A 14519-nucleotide genomic window follows, 5' to 3' on the forward strand; every position below is an offset into this window, starting at 1 on the left:
GAGCAAAGGCCATGGTGCCTTGCCCACTGCCAGTCTTGCAGCTCTTGCTGCCACCACTGTCCTGACACCGCTGTCCCAATGTCAGCACTGCTGCTGCCGCCGCCGCTGCTGCCACAACAGTCGTGGTCAAGGACTGACTGCTCAGTCCTTGTGGTGCTGTGCAACCATGGGGCTCTGGGACCTCTGGGACCTCAGAGCCTGCTGTCACCTCAGCCTGCTGTCACCCCACAGGCTGCTGTGACCTCATGGCCAGGGTGGAATTGTGTGGGGAGTGGGATCTGCCTTCTTCACTAGGGAGCTCATCCTGCCCAGCAGCTCTGTCCAAGGGCTATGACACGGTCCCAGCCCAGCTGATCTCACAGGCTGGGGGATGAAGGGATGGAGAGCAGCCCTGCTCAGAAGAACTTATGGCTGCTGCAAGGTGAGAGGCTGGACATGAGCCAGCCATGTGCCTCCAAAGGAGGGTGCCCAGCAGCTTGAAGGAGGTCATTCCACCACCCCTCTGCTCTGGTGCGAGCCCACCTGGAGTACTGCATCCACCTCTGGGTGCCCAACACAGAAAGGACATGGTCCTGTTGGAGCTGGTGCTGAGGAGGGACAAAATGCTCTGAGGGCTGGAGCCCCCCTGCTTTGGAGACAGGCTGGGATAGCTGGGGTGTTCAGCCTGGAAGAGAGAAGGCTCCACAGAGACCAAATTGCTACCTTTCAGTACTTTAAGGGGGCTTGTAAAAAAGATGGGACAGAATTTTTCGTAGGGCCTGTTGTGACAAGACTGAGTGGAAATGTTTTCAATCTAAAAGACGGTAGATTCAGACTAGACATAAGAAAGACATTTTTTACACTGTGGGTTTTGAAACCCTGGCACAGGTTGCCCAGAGAGGTGGGCATCCTTCCCTGCTGACATTCAAGCTCATGCTCTGAGCAACCTGATCTAAAGGTGTCCCTGCTCACTGCACTAGATGGCCTTTAAATGTCCCTTCCAAGCCAAGCCATTCTCTGCTGCTGTGCACCATCAAAGCAGTGCTGGAATAATGCTGAGGTGATGACGCTGGCACCTGTGTTCTGGTAGTTGTGCCATTTAGCTCTTGGCCCAGATAGGATTGATGGGCTGCACAGTGAAGTCTACAAAGAGCAGTGTGCTCAAGGAGAAACAGGAGAGGAACATGGCTTCCAGTTCAGATAAATGCCAGCATTTTGCTTCCCATTCCTTGTTAAGAAATAAAGGAATGTCCTGATGAACCCTTCAGTGTGGGGGTGCACTATTGACTGTATCAGTACTTGTACCAGTACTTGTGATAAGTTGATACAGCTTCTTGCTCCATTCATCACTGGATAAAACCCAAATACTGCATTGCTCCATGTCTACTTTCTTCCAAGTAAAGGCAGATGTTGTTTATTCTTGAGTGAGACATATTCATCTGTTGACAAGCAAATTCTTTTGGCCATTCACACAATGTTGATTTGCTCTAATTGGATTGTAATTAAGATCTACCACTCATTGTAATTTAGGCTGATGGATTGTGAGGCAAAATGTTGCATAATTTGCCCTGGAGAGAGTTTTTCTCTAATTAAATGACATTTGAAGACAGGTGTAGCCTACCATACTTCTGGCATTAGTCTCCCACTCTGTCCTTTCCTCTCACCCAAGGGGAGGATCGAGGTATGCAGGTCTCAGCTGTGCACAGAAAGAGTTAATATCTCACCCACAAATGCAGATGGTCATGATGGTTTCTGCCGGGCAATGGCCAAAGCAGTCACGGTGATGGATTTCAAGCCATGCTGGGGCTGTGCCAAGATCTCAGGGGGCCTGGCCAGAACAGTTGTGGCTGTTCTGCCCACATGGCTGGTCCCAAGCCCCTGCTTCCTTCAATTTCAGCTGCGGGCCGATGGCTTCCCCTCCCTGTGCCCGGCAGCCCTGGGGCTGTGCGGGTCGTGGTGACGGGGCCTGGCCCAGCCCAGAGCCACTCCTGAGGCCTGGTGGAGCCTGGCTCGGTGCAGGCCAGGGTGGAGCAGGGCTGGCCTGACCGGCACCCAGTTAACTCTTCACGGCTGGAAATAACAGAGAGCTTTCCTGGGCTTGCCTGTCTTTAAAATGTGGATTTCACAGAGGAGGATCCAGCTTCTAAATGATTTAATAGCTTGACAATTCTCAGAGCCAGCCAGCTATTGGTTTTGCTAAGCACAGAGGAAGATCTTAGCAGCCCCCTCCTAGAAAAATAATTTCTGTGGGTGACTTCTTCCCTCCTCACCAAATATCAAGTAATACAAAACCAGCACAGACACTCAGGGTGAAACAGGAAGAAATTTTGAAGCAATTGTTCTAAAGCAAAATCAGTTATTAAGCACAAATTGATGTCATCCCCCCAGACCACTGGAGAGGGACAGTGACTGTGCCACCTCCCCCCCGGCCAGCCTATTCCAATTCCCAACCACCCTTTCTGGGAAGAACTCCTTCCTATTGTCCAGCCTAAACCTGCCCTGGTGCAACTTAAGGCTGTGTCTCCTTGTCCTGCCCTCCAGCAGATCCCCACTCACAGCCAGCTCGGTGTCATCTGCCATTTGTGAGTGCTGGACTCGACCCCCTCAGCCAGATCCTCAATGAAGATATTAACCAGGACTGGGCCCAGCACAGATCCCTGGGGACACCACCAGGGACTGGACACCAGCTGGATGCAGCACCATCCCCACCACTCTCTGGGCCTGGCCTCCAGACAGTTCTGAAGTCAGTAAAGAGTGCTCCTGTCCAAGCCGTGGGCTGCAGCTTTTCCAGGGAATGCTGTGGCTCTCCATGTCCAAGGCCTTGCTGGAGTCCAGCTTGACACATCCAGAGCCTTTCCCGCACCCACCAGGAGGGTCAGCTGGTTATAAAAGGAGATCAGGTTGGTCAGGCAGGACCTGCCCCTCCTAAAGCCACGCTGGCTGGGTCTGAGCCCTGGGCCATCCTGGAGGTGCCGTGTGATGGCACTCAAGGGGATCTGTTCCAAAACCTCACCACGCACCGAGCTCAGGCTGACAGGCCTGCAGTTCCCCAGAGCCTCCTGCCAGCCCTTCTTGGGGATGGGCACCTCCAGTCCTCTGGGACCTCCTCAGTGACCCAGGACTGATGAGGAGCAATGATGGAGAGCAGCTTGGGGAGCTCATCCACCAGCTCCCTCATCCCCCTAGCATGGATCCCATCCAATCCCATACATCTGTGAGCATCTGAGTGGCTCAGCAGGTCTCTGACTGCTTCCTCCTGGATTACAGGGGGCTGTTCTGTTCCCTGACCCCATCTACCAGCTCAGGAGAACACTTGTCCTGAGGAAAACCTGTCTTGATGTTGAACACTGAGGCAAAGAAGGTGTTGAGTACCTCAGCCTTTTCCTCATCTTTGGTAACCATATCCCCCCAATAAGGAATGGAGGTTGTCTGTAGCCTTCCTTTTGCCATTAATGTATTTATAAAAACATATTTATTATCCTTCACAGAAGCAACCAGGTTAAGCTCTAATTGAACTTTCACCTCTCTGCTTTTTTCTTTGCATGACCTAATGACATCCTTAAACATTTCCTGAGTTACTTGCCCCTCTGTCCGAAGGTGATGCACCCTCATCTTTTCCTTAAGTTCCTCCAAAAGCTCCCTGCACAGCCAGGTTGGTCATTTTCCTCACTAGCTTGTTTTTTTGTCACAGACTGACAAGCTGTTCCTGCTCCTTCAAGACTTTTTTCTTGAAGTGTGTCTATCCTTCCTGGAATCCTTTGTTTCAAAAGTCTGCTTCCCTTAAAAAAACTCAGTAGATGATTTGGTATTCCCCATATCTGCATCCTTAATTGGCTGAAGACTGTTCTTCCTAAGTCCAGTGAAGGAGTTTTGTTGATGCCCCTCCTTCTTTCACAGAATATTTCAAAACTCGATGATTTCATGGCCACTGTACCCCAGGCAGTCTCCAACCACCACATCCCCCAGCAGCCCTTCTCTGTTTGTGAACAGCAGGAGACACAGCTTTCCTTGGCAGTGGCACGAGAAGGAAACCTCCCTTTGGAGGTTTTGTATCAACCTGCAGCTTGGCAGGTTCAGCCTGGAGGGGAGGAGAAAGAAAAGTCCCTGCCAGGGTAGAATTTTGGTGCAGGAGGTGTCCCAGTGTGAGACTGGACCATGCCATGGCTGTGCGTGCCAGGAGCTGGCAGTCAATGGGGCCCAGGGATGCTCCAAGGGACTTGGAGTTTTGCTTCTGACTCCTTGAGCAGCTCCTTCAACCTTCTCTCAGTGCCTGAGGGTGCTGGACTCAGCCCCAAATTCATCCTGGGGTTCATTAAAACACAGAAAGCCTCGGGGGCTCTTTCTTTTCCTTCCATTGTCTTCAAGTCCAAGGCTTGTGTAGCTGCTTGGAGTCAGCTTGGAATTCTGTTAAGGAGGAAGATTTGAAAATCCACCACTTTTTTTTTTTTTTTAATTTTTTTTTTAGATCTAGGGCGTATTTTTTTCTTTTCTAGTTGAGAGAAGAGGTGACAGAAGCATTCCCCCCAAGTGATCTTGAATCTGAATTTCTCCTTAGGAGGTCTGGTCCCAGAGAAGAATGAGGCCCTTGCAGGCTGCTCCTGTTTGGACAACCTGCTACTCATCCCAGGCCTCACCATGTCTGACATGGGATGATGGGAGATGAATTCCCAGCAGTGTCTGGAAGGGGCGTCTGTGGATCGGGAGCATTCAGGGATCCAGGGACGCTTTGGGGGGTCCCGAACGGGTGCTCAGGGGGCACTCGGGGATCCTGAAGGGTCTGGGGGACACTTATGGGACATAGGGTGTGATCCCGGCGTTCTGGGGAGCACAGGGCATATTCCCAGTCCCTCCCAATTCCTTCCAGCATAATCCCATTTGCTCTCAACTGCTCCCAGTCACCCTTAGTGAAGTTGTACTCTCTCCCAGTATGATCTCAGCCACCTCCAACATGATCCCAGTTCATCCCAGTAAAGCCCAGTTCCTTCCAGTTACCCCCAGCATGCACACAGTCACTCCCAGTTCCTGCCAGTTCCTCCAAACATGATCCCAGTTACTCACAGCTGCTCCCAGTCAGCCTCAGCATGATTCCTGTCACTCCCAGGGTATCCCATTTTCTCCCAACCTGGTCTCAGTTGGTGCCTGCAGCCTCCTACTCACTGCCAGTCTGATCCCAGTATGATATCCCAGTATGATCCCAGTCTGATCCCAGTCTCCCTCAGTGTGATCGCAGTCTCTCCTGCCATGGGCCCACCTGCCCCCAGTATGATCCCAGTATGATGTCAGTACACCCTCAGTACAATTGCAGTCATTGCCAATATCATCCCAGTACAAACCAGTCCCTGCCAGTGCTGCCACTCCTGGGATCCCCCAGCCCTCTCTGTGTTCCCCCTTCCTGCATGTCTCCAGAGGAGCCCCAAGGGCTGGCAGTCCCCAGCCAGGGTCCCCAGCCAGCCCCAGGTTGGATCTGCAGCCCCCAATTTTCCCAGTTTCCCTCTCCTTTTCCCCAGGCCGGGTTCCCCCCACCCCCAGTGGGTGGAAGCAGCCGAGAGCCCCGCGCTGCCCATCCCGACCTGTCCCGGCTCCATCCCTGCTCCTGCCGTGGGCTGTGAGGGGTTTGGGAACGGGACACCAAGGGTGTTGCTGCTCCTGGGAGAGGAGAAGGAGGGATGGAAGAGGAGGGATGAAGAAGGAGAGTGAGAAGGGATGGAAATAGAAAAAGGAGGTGGGGCTAGGGAGGACGTGGAGGGGGAGAAAGAGGCAGGGCAAGTGGAAGAGGAGGGACAAAGGAGGATCAGGTAAAAGAGAAGGAACTATGAGGTTGAGCACTCCCTGAATTCACAGCCCCCCACCTGTGGGATCATCCCCCCCCAATCCCATAGGTAACATCTCCCCACAGGGAGGGAGACCTAGGCCTGGTATCCTGCAGGGTTCATGGGCTGGGATTTTTGGAGTGGGGATGTTTGGAGAATGAAGGACTCCAAAGCTGAGCAGAAAATGCCCTTGGAGGGTCCCAGCATCCCTAAGTGGGGAGATGGAAACGGGGAACTTTTCAGATACCTGGCACTCCCAGCAGCCTGGGGAGGGCAGGGACCAAGTAGACTGGGGACCACCAGTATAAGCGTGACCCCCTGCAACTGGGACAGGGGGAACCACTGAACACCAAAAGGGAGAGACCAGAGATGGGGAACTCCTGGGAGGCATTTTCAGGGCTGAATCTTGAGGTTTGGGAGGTTTTTATGGGCACCAGATGGCCAGTGACTTCTAGAGATGGACTTGGGTAGAGGGACCTGGAAACTCAATGTGCTCATCCCTTGTATTTCCCCAAACCAGGATTTCCCATTCCCAAATCTTGGCCAGATGGAGAAGGAGGCTGTGAGGAAGAGGAAAATGCCCCAGGACACCCAGGCAGGTGAGGAGGAAGGCAGTGCCCCTTTCCCCCTCTCTCCTGCTCCATCTCCCAGCCCAGCATGGCCCCCAGCTGCTGGACAACCCCGCTGCCGATGCCGTCCTGCCAGGGACGCACTTGGGGGATCTCCTTCCCCTTCCCTCTGGCACGGAGGCAAATCCCATCCTCTCCTTGTCCTTCCTCCCCCAGACAAGGAGCTGAGGATGGAGACCAGGGAGGACAAATCCCCATGGCAGAACCTCGTGGAAGAGGCTGATTTGAGCAGCTCCACAGCACAGGAATCCAACGGGGAGGAAAAGTCCCAGAGATCCCACAGGAGGAGGGGCTCCAAACCCAGCCCAGGGTGCTCTGAGGAGGAAAGACCCATCCTGTGCCAGGAAGGCGGCCGGAGATGCGGCTGGGGCTCTGAGCTGGTGGTCCATGAGCAGCTTCAGGATGGGGAGAAGCGCTACAAGTGCTTGGAGTGGGAAGTGCTTCAGCCAGAGGAAAACTCTGATCTGCCACCAGATGATCCACACTGGGGAATGGGCCTGTGAGTGTGGGGAGTGTGGGAATGGCTTCAGCCACAGCTCCCACCCCATCATCCACCAGCGCATCCACACTGGGGAGAGGCCCTACGAGTGTCCTGAGTATGGGAAGAGGTTTCACAGCAGCTCCAATCTCATCCTGCACCAGCAGATTCACACGGATGAGAGGCCCTTCCACTGCCCTGACTGTGGGGAGGGCTTCAAGAGAAACTCCCACCTCATCAGGCACCAGCGCTTCCACACTGGGGAGAGGCCCTACGAGTGTGGGATTTGTGAGAAGAGCTTCAGACGGAGATCCGTCCTGATCTGCCACCAGAGGATCCACACTGGGGAACGTCCCTATATGTGTGGGGACTGTAGGATGACCTTCAGCCAGAGGTCCTAACTCATCATCCCCCAGAGGATCCACACTGGGGAGAGGCCCTACGAGTGTCCTGAGTGTGGGAAGAGGTTTCAGACAAAGCTTCCATCTCCTCAGGCTGATTCACACGGATGAGAGACCCTTCCGCTGCCCTGATTGTAGGAGGGGCTTCAATCAAAACTCCAACCTCATCACCCATCGGTGCATCCACACTGGGGAGAGGCCCTATGAGTGTCCCCAGTGTGGGAAGAGCTTCTCTGTGAGCTCTCACTTGACCAGACACAAACAGAGGCACCAGTAAGGGAAGGCCTGCCAATGCCCCAAGTGCAAGAAGAGCTTTGTGCGCTGTACCAGCTCCATCCCCCATCAGAGGACTCATGTTGGGCAGAGCCCTGATGTCTCACGTTCCCAGTGATCTGTGTTGGGAACACACTGGGCTGATGGTCATTTTATTTTGGTTCCAATCATCTTTTGATACATCCTTATCCTTTTAAAACAGTGGTAAAATAGTGGTAAAAATCAACGAATTCATCAAAGGCATCTATAGCTTCACATTTTACTAGTGCTTCAAGGGAATCTGAGAGATACTTGGGAGTATTTGGGAGTAGTGGGGTTATTTGGTGGAGTTGTCTCCATTTCTTGGCACTCAAAGAGATGAGAGGGTTTGATCTGTCATCTCAAAACCACTCAATGCCACTGAATTCTAGTCAGTCCCTCTCCAAAATTATTCAATTCCACAGCCCCTCAGGGTGTGATGCCTTAAGTCTTAGCTTTCATATTTTTCATATTCTGCGTTGCCTAGGTTTATAGTTTTTAACTTCATATTAAGTGTTAGTGAGCTGTCTTCACAGAGTAGGTAGACAAAACAATTCCTTTTCTAGCTTGATACCAAGGATAGTCATTAGAAGTTCCAGGCCCAAAAGCATAAACAAGGGTGGGCTGAAGAGAGAAAACAAGAAGGATGGGACTTCATCATCTGAAGCTGTCATTGGACCATGAACCCCAATATGCAGACCTAAACTTCTAAAAATGTGAGATCAGTTGTCCATTTCTGTGACCATTTTTGGTCCAACTTGGGTGTAGCCCTGTCCAGGCTCTTGTACTGCCCAAGGTGTATCTGTAAGATGCTGGTCCTGGGTGGGGAGACAAAATCCACAACTCGTGCTCCAGTTGCTCATCAGACAAAACAGCCTTATTTATTATTCAGAACTCACTTACGTACCCAATTCAAATTTCCCAGGCTAGATAGCCATTGGCTGATACTTCTCTCCCTACCCTCATCCTGGCCAGTGGTGTGCAGTGGTTCAGACATGAATTAGGCTTGCTAAATTAGATTTGTGTTATGGCTAAAGTAGATTTACTGCTAAATTAGATTTGTGTTATGTCTAGATTTACTTTGTCCAGTCCTGACCAGCTCTACTGTGACAATACTGTGACAATTCACCCTTTTTGGTTAAATTAAAAAATATAAAATGCTCTCTGTTATCCTATCTGCAAGGGCCCTTTGCAGACATGATAACAGGGACAGCATGGGTTTAATTTGAATGAAGTTTTCTAATTAATTTGACACACTTAATTCTCTTTGGCTAGCAATATGTGTACTAAATTGAGTTTGCAACACTCACTTCCAGGAGCTGGCAGACAGGATCACAATCCTTCAAGCTAACATGCCACAGGTTAACTAGTTATGGTTAAAAGCTACAACTTAACATTAAAAAAACAAGAAACTATTTAGAACTGAGATTATACATGAACTCTTTAAACAAGAAACAAACATTCAACATTTAGAACCGTGAGAAAAACACAGCTTAGCAGAAAAGCAATTTGTAAACAAAGAGTTTTTAAATGAACTCTTTTCAAGAGTCTCTGATTTTCATGGTGAATAAGTTGTTCTGGTTACTATTCTTCAATCTGCTCCACATCTATAGAGGTACTGTCAGGTGGGTGTTGTTTGTGGTCTTTGGCTGTATGTTCAACTCTCTCACATCGGTTGCAGCTTGCATTATCACTTCATTGTCCCTGAGCTGTCCCCTGTGGAATGGGCTTGTGTGGACAGTTTATTTTCACATGGCCTTGTTGTCCACACTTGTAGCAATGGGGTGTGAGTTTAACAGCAGCTGTAATAGAATTGGCTAGCATATCCATGTTATGAGATCCAGTCCCAACCTTAGCACAGGCTGTAATCATCTCCTCCAGGGATGGATTCTCTTGAGGTAACGCATCTATAATTTTTCTGCAGTTTTGGTTTGCATTATCTCGTGCCAATTGTAGCATTCACTGACCCCTTGCTTCACTATTTGCGATTTTTCCATAGCATCCTGAAAACGTTCTATGAATTGCATATATAGCTCATGGGGGTTTTGTCTTCTACTTGAATAGCTTTGGGTTGGCACTGACAAGTTGGTAATTTTTGTTAGAGCTTGCATTGCTAAGTCTTTCACTTGTGTTAGAATTGCAGAGCTCAAGCAAGCCTGGGTTTGGGGATCTTCTGATACTGCTGAATGATTTATTGTATGAACAGCCTTAGCTACTTTGCTTTCTGTGGTCCCACCACACGTTCCTCCCCTTTGTTTTTCAATAATTCCTTTTACAGTGCCATGTGCTCTTTCCACAATGGCCTGTTTTATTGTTATTTGAGGAACGCCAGTGTGGTGTGTTACACTCCAGGGCTGTAGGAAATGTTTTGTTTTCTGTGAGATGTATGTTGTTTTGATGCTATGAGGGATGCTCAGAAGAGCAAAGGCTGACTGCCAGTGTGCAATGGCATCCTGACCCTTTTTTCTTGTGTGTTTTATAGCACATATTGCTGACAAAAAGGTATCTATGGATAAGTGTACATATTTTAAATGTCTAAATTCAGGGATGTGTGTGACATGGGTTGGCCAGATTTGTAAGGCACGCAGTTCACGAGGGTTTGCTCCCATCTGCAGTGGTGCAGTGTAGCCCTGGTGTCCTGATGGGACACTTATTCTTGGGTTCTTTTTCCCCACTGGACTGAAGATTGACAAGAGAGAGGCAGTTTTCTCTTGTTCGGACTTGGTTGTTTATTCTTCTTTTATCTCCATTACATGTATACAGGGTACAAGGAGCCACAAGCAGCTATGTGCACTAAGATAGAATGGTGCAAAATGACTAATAAAGATCTTCTTCAAGGTTTTTTATATGTTCATTTACCCAATTAACAAATGCCAAGGAAATATTTTTTCTTAGTGACCCAATGACCCAACACCTGTGTGCTGCACTGCAACATTCTCTATCCAATCACTTACTACTACCCAAAAACCTCTAGAAGAAGAAGATGAAGAAGAAAGAAGGACAAGAGACAACACCCTGAATCCTCCATGTTGTATTCTGTTCTCTAAACTAAACTCTAAACTTTAACCTTTTCACCCAGTGACCCAAGAAAACTCCCTAATTTACACGCTTGCACTACTACTTTTTCTATTTAACTTTAACAGTTGTTTTCACAGTGTTATATGAAACTCAGTGTTTTCTTGGATGTCAGAGCCAGGTATCAGAGATAAGGGCACACTCTCAGTGCCTCTGACTCCAACAGTAAACTAAGCTGAATATTGTTAAGTGTTATTCCACTGTTAAATCCTGAAGTCATATGTTGTAAGTTAGCTTAAATACTGTTAAGTGATTTTGCTAAATTGTGATGCTTGAGGTATAAATGAAGGTGTAAGTGAAGTCCTGTTAAGTTTGAGCTCTGTTAATCTCAAACACACACACACACACACACACACAGACAGTTTTGCGTTCATTTCTGGTTGGATTGTCTGGATTTTGTTTGGTTTTGTTGTTGCTTTGTTTCCTTGCTGTGCCTGAAGTGTCCAGTCAGGAGCAGAGTGACTCTTGCCAAGGAACTTTGTGCTGCTGGTGCTTGATATTAAATCTGGTTTTTGCTGCTCCCTTGTGGGGATTTTTTAAGTGCTCTCAAGCTATCTTTGATGACAGGGTGAAGAAGCCCTGGTGTAGGCTCTGGCCCTGGGGGACACAGGGACGCTGCCAGGGGGGTCCCTGTCCCCCTGTCCCAGGCCCCACAGCCCTTCGGATGTCCCAGAGAGATTCTATGATGTCCCAGCCTGGTCTGTGATGTCACAGCCTCTCTGAGATGACAGAACCCACTCTCTGATGTCACAGCCTCCTCTCTGACATTACACACTCTTCTCTGTGATGTCACAGGGAACACTGTGATGTCACACAGCTGTTCTGTGATGTCACAGCCTGCTGTCTGATGTCACAGAGCCGCCCTCTGAGATTGTGGTGTCTGCTCTGTGACCTCACAGCCCACTCAGTGATTTCACAATCCACCCTGTGGTGGCTCTGTGATGTCATACAGAAACTCTGTGATGTCACAACCCACTCTGTGATGTCATGCATTCAACCTCTGATGTCATAGTCCTCGCTCTGATGTCACAGCCCACTAAGTGATATCACCCATCCCACACTGTGATGTCACACCCTGCTTTCTGATGTCACAGAATCCCCTCTATGATGCTGTAGCTGCTCAGTGACCTCACACAACAAACTCTGTGATGTCCCAGCCCCATCTGTGACCTCACACAACCCACTCTGAGCTGTCACACAGCCCCTTTCTGACATCGCAGCTGCTCTGGGGCTCCAGGACACAGCCACAGAGGTGCCGCTGGGACACAGCCCCCTCTGGGACATCCCACAGCCCCTGCCACTGCTGAGCCCCTGGGAGCTCTGTCTGGGCCTGCTCGTGTCCCTGAGATGCCCTGGCAGGGCCCCAGCCCTGCTGGGCTGTGCTCAGGAGCTGCTCCTGGCCAGAGCTGTCTCTCTGCAGCGCTGCCCTTGCCAGGAGCTGCCTCTGGGCCAGGAGCCCGGCCCAGCTCAGCAGCACAGACATAGCACCAGCACTTTCATCACCCTCTCGGGCCTTTGGGGCTCTTTGCATCACACTCAGTCCCTCTGTGTGTTCAAAAAACTTCTCAAGAGCTCCAAGTCAGATGGAATCACTGAAGTTTCTTGTAGTTGAAATGAGAGACAAGAGTGAGAAAGCGTCCCCAGGTTCCAGGCAGAGCAGAACACTGGAGGCCCTGATGATAGCTGGGGACAAGGAAGGGAAAGATGTCTGTGGTGCTGAGCAAAGCTGGATGTGTTTCAGGAATTCCAAGGGCCGAGGACTGAGCCCCGGCCCCTGGCAAGGCAGATGCTGTCCCTCCCTCATTGCTCAGGGCTCTTCCCACGGCACTGGCATGTGGGGATGTGCAATGGCAAGGGCAGGACCATGGGGCAGCCCCTGCCAGGCTGCTGAGCAGGGACAAGGAGGCAATGAGGCCCCAGGGCTGCCAGGGTCACTTGTCCCCTGCTGGCCTGAGGCCCAGGGCCAGCATCCATGGCCAAAGGGCTGCACAAGTTGCCTCTGGCAGGGCCTTTCAGCTTCACAGCCCAGAGTCCTCAGCCTCTACCTGCTGCTTATGTGATGAGGCCTCCAAACCTGGTCCTGCGAGATTTTTAGGTCCTTTCCAAGGTCTATGAAGATGGAAACACTGGTCAAAGTTATTTTCTCGGAAATCTTGCAATGACAGAACAAGGATCAATATCTTTAAAGTGAACTAGAGTGGATTTGGATTTGGTAGAAGGAGGAAACATTTTACATAGTGTCACAAAACTGCAACTGCTTTTACAGAGAAATGTATACCTCATACCAGAATTGCTACAATGGCAGGAGCTCTGTGCAACCTGACACAGTGAAAGCCCCTCCCCAAGGATGGAATTCCTGTTGTGTGGGTTCTCTGATGTGCTGGGTGCCCTCACAGCACTCCTGGCCAGAATGTCTGCTGAGGGCCAGCCAGGCTGCTGCAGTGGCAGTGACCTCACAGCCATCACCATTTCAGCCATGTCCCCTGGGCCAGGCTCTCCCCTTTCCTCTGCCCCTGCCTTGTCCCTGCTGGCATGAAGAATTTGTTCATTATTATCTTGTCGCCAAGGTGCTGCGGCCAATTGCTTCCCAGTCAGGCTCCTGGAGCAGCAGTGGCTTTTCAGAACCCAGCCAGAAATGAGCCCTGAAGCAGCAGCTCTGCAGTGCTGGCCACCAGGCCGGGTTGTCAATGGAACCTTCTGGCCATGCCCTGGACGCAGCTGCTGATGTCAAGGTGCCTTTGGTGCCTCAGGCTGTCCCTGGCACAGCTCCCAGCACGGCACTCTGCACTTGTGCCTGAGCCCTTCCCTGGGTTGGGGCTGGCCTGGGGCTTTTCCTGCAGCGGGATCTGCCCTGGCCGTGGCACAGGAAAGGCAGTTCCTGCTGGAGCAGGAGGCTGTGCCTGGAATGGGTTCAAGCAACTCCAGCAAAGCCCTGTTTACTTCAAAATTGCTTCCTAGAGCACTATAATAATTGTTATAGCTCCTCTACTCTGGAGTAAATAACTCCATTTTTTGTTTATTCTGCGTTGTAAATAAATCCTGCTGTCTAATCATAATCAGAATTAATCGCAGCTGTATTTATAGAAATACATCTGGTATTCTATCGTTAATCCTGTTGGACAAACTGCATTATGGTTCAATTCCACCTGTCCAATATTTACACATAAACCTTTGACAAACTCTGGGACTGATACTGAATCCAGCTGCTCCCAGTCTCCTCTCTTTGAAAGAATCTAAAAGTCTAGGTGACCTGGAGGGGTTTGAGGATCCCTGGTAGCTTTTGGGTGTCATTTCTCCACCTTATGACACAGCAGGAGTTTCTCCAATAAAGCAATAAAGCTTTTTCCTGAAGATCCCACTCTGCCCATGACAGGAAGCCCTGGGACTGTCTGTGACATCCCAGCTCTTTGGCAGCCTGGGGACTCCTGGGATGTCACCGTGGACAGGCACACCTGGCACACCTGGGAGTGCCTGTGACAGAGTGGTGCCTTTGCAGCCCAAGGTCCCCTGGGATGTCACCAGGGGGAATTGCTGGGACTGTGTCTGACCACACGGTTCTTCAGCATCCCCAGAAACCCCTGGTGGGTCTCCATGGAGACCCTGTCTGTGCCTGTGACATTCCAGCTCTTGAACAGCCTGGAGACTCTGAAGAGCCATAGAGCCCCTCTGAGGGCCTGTAACAAATCTGATCCTTGGTAGGAAACCATCACCAGCCCCCTGTTTATATGTTCCGTTTCCATGGCAACCAACACAGCCCACTGTTGCTATGCTTTGTTTCCATGGCAACCATCACAGCACCTGTTGGTCAGTCCCTTGCAGCTCCATGGGGACCCCATGCCAGGGGTGGTTGCCATGG

At 50.5% G+C, this 14519-nt stretch overlaps 1 pseudogene; it reads left to right on the top strand.

The window, feature by feature from the left end:
* The first annotated feature begins 5682 nt into the window (after positions 1–5682).
* The window catches only part of LOC111944703 (uncharacterized), a 224935-nt pseudogene continuing 216098 nt past the window's right edge, over positions 5683–14519 (top strand).

The sequence above is a fragment of the Cyanistes caeruleus genome, unplaced genomic scaffold, assembly GCF_971803275.1.
Source record: "Cyanistes caeruleus unplaced genomic scaffold, bCyaCae1.hap1.1 HAP1_SCAFFOLD_69, whole genome shotgun sequence".
NCBI classification, from domain to species: domain Eukaryota; kingdom Metazoa; phylum Chordata; class Aves; order Passeriformes; family Paridae; genus Cyanistes; species Cyanistes caeruleus.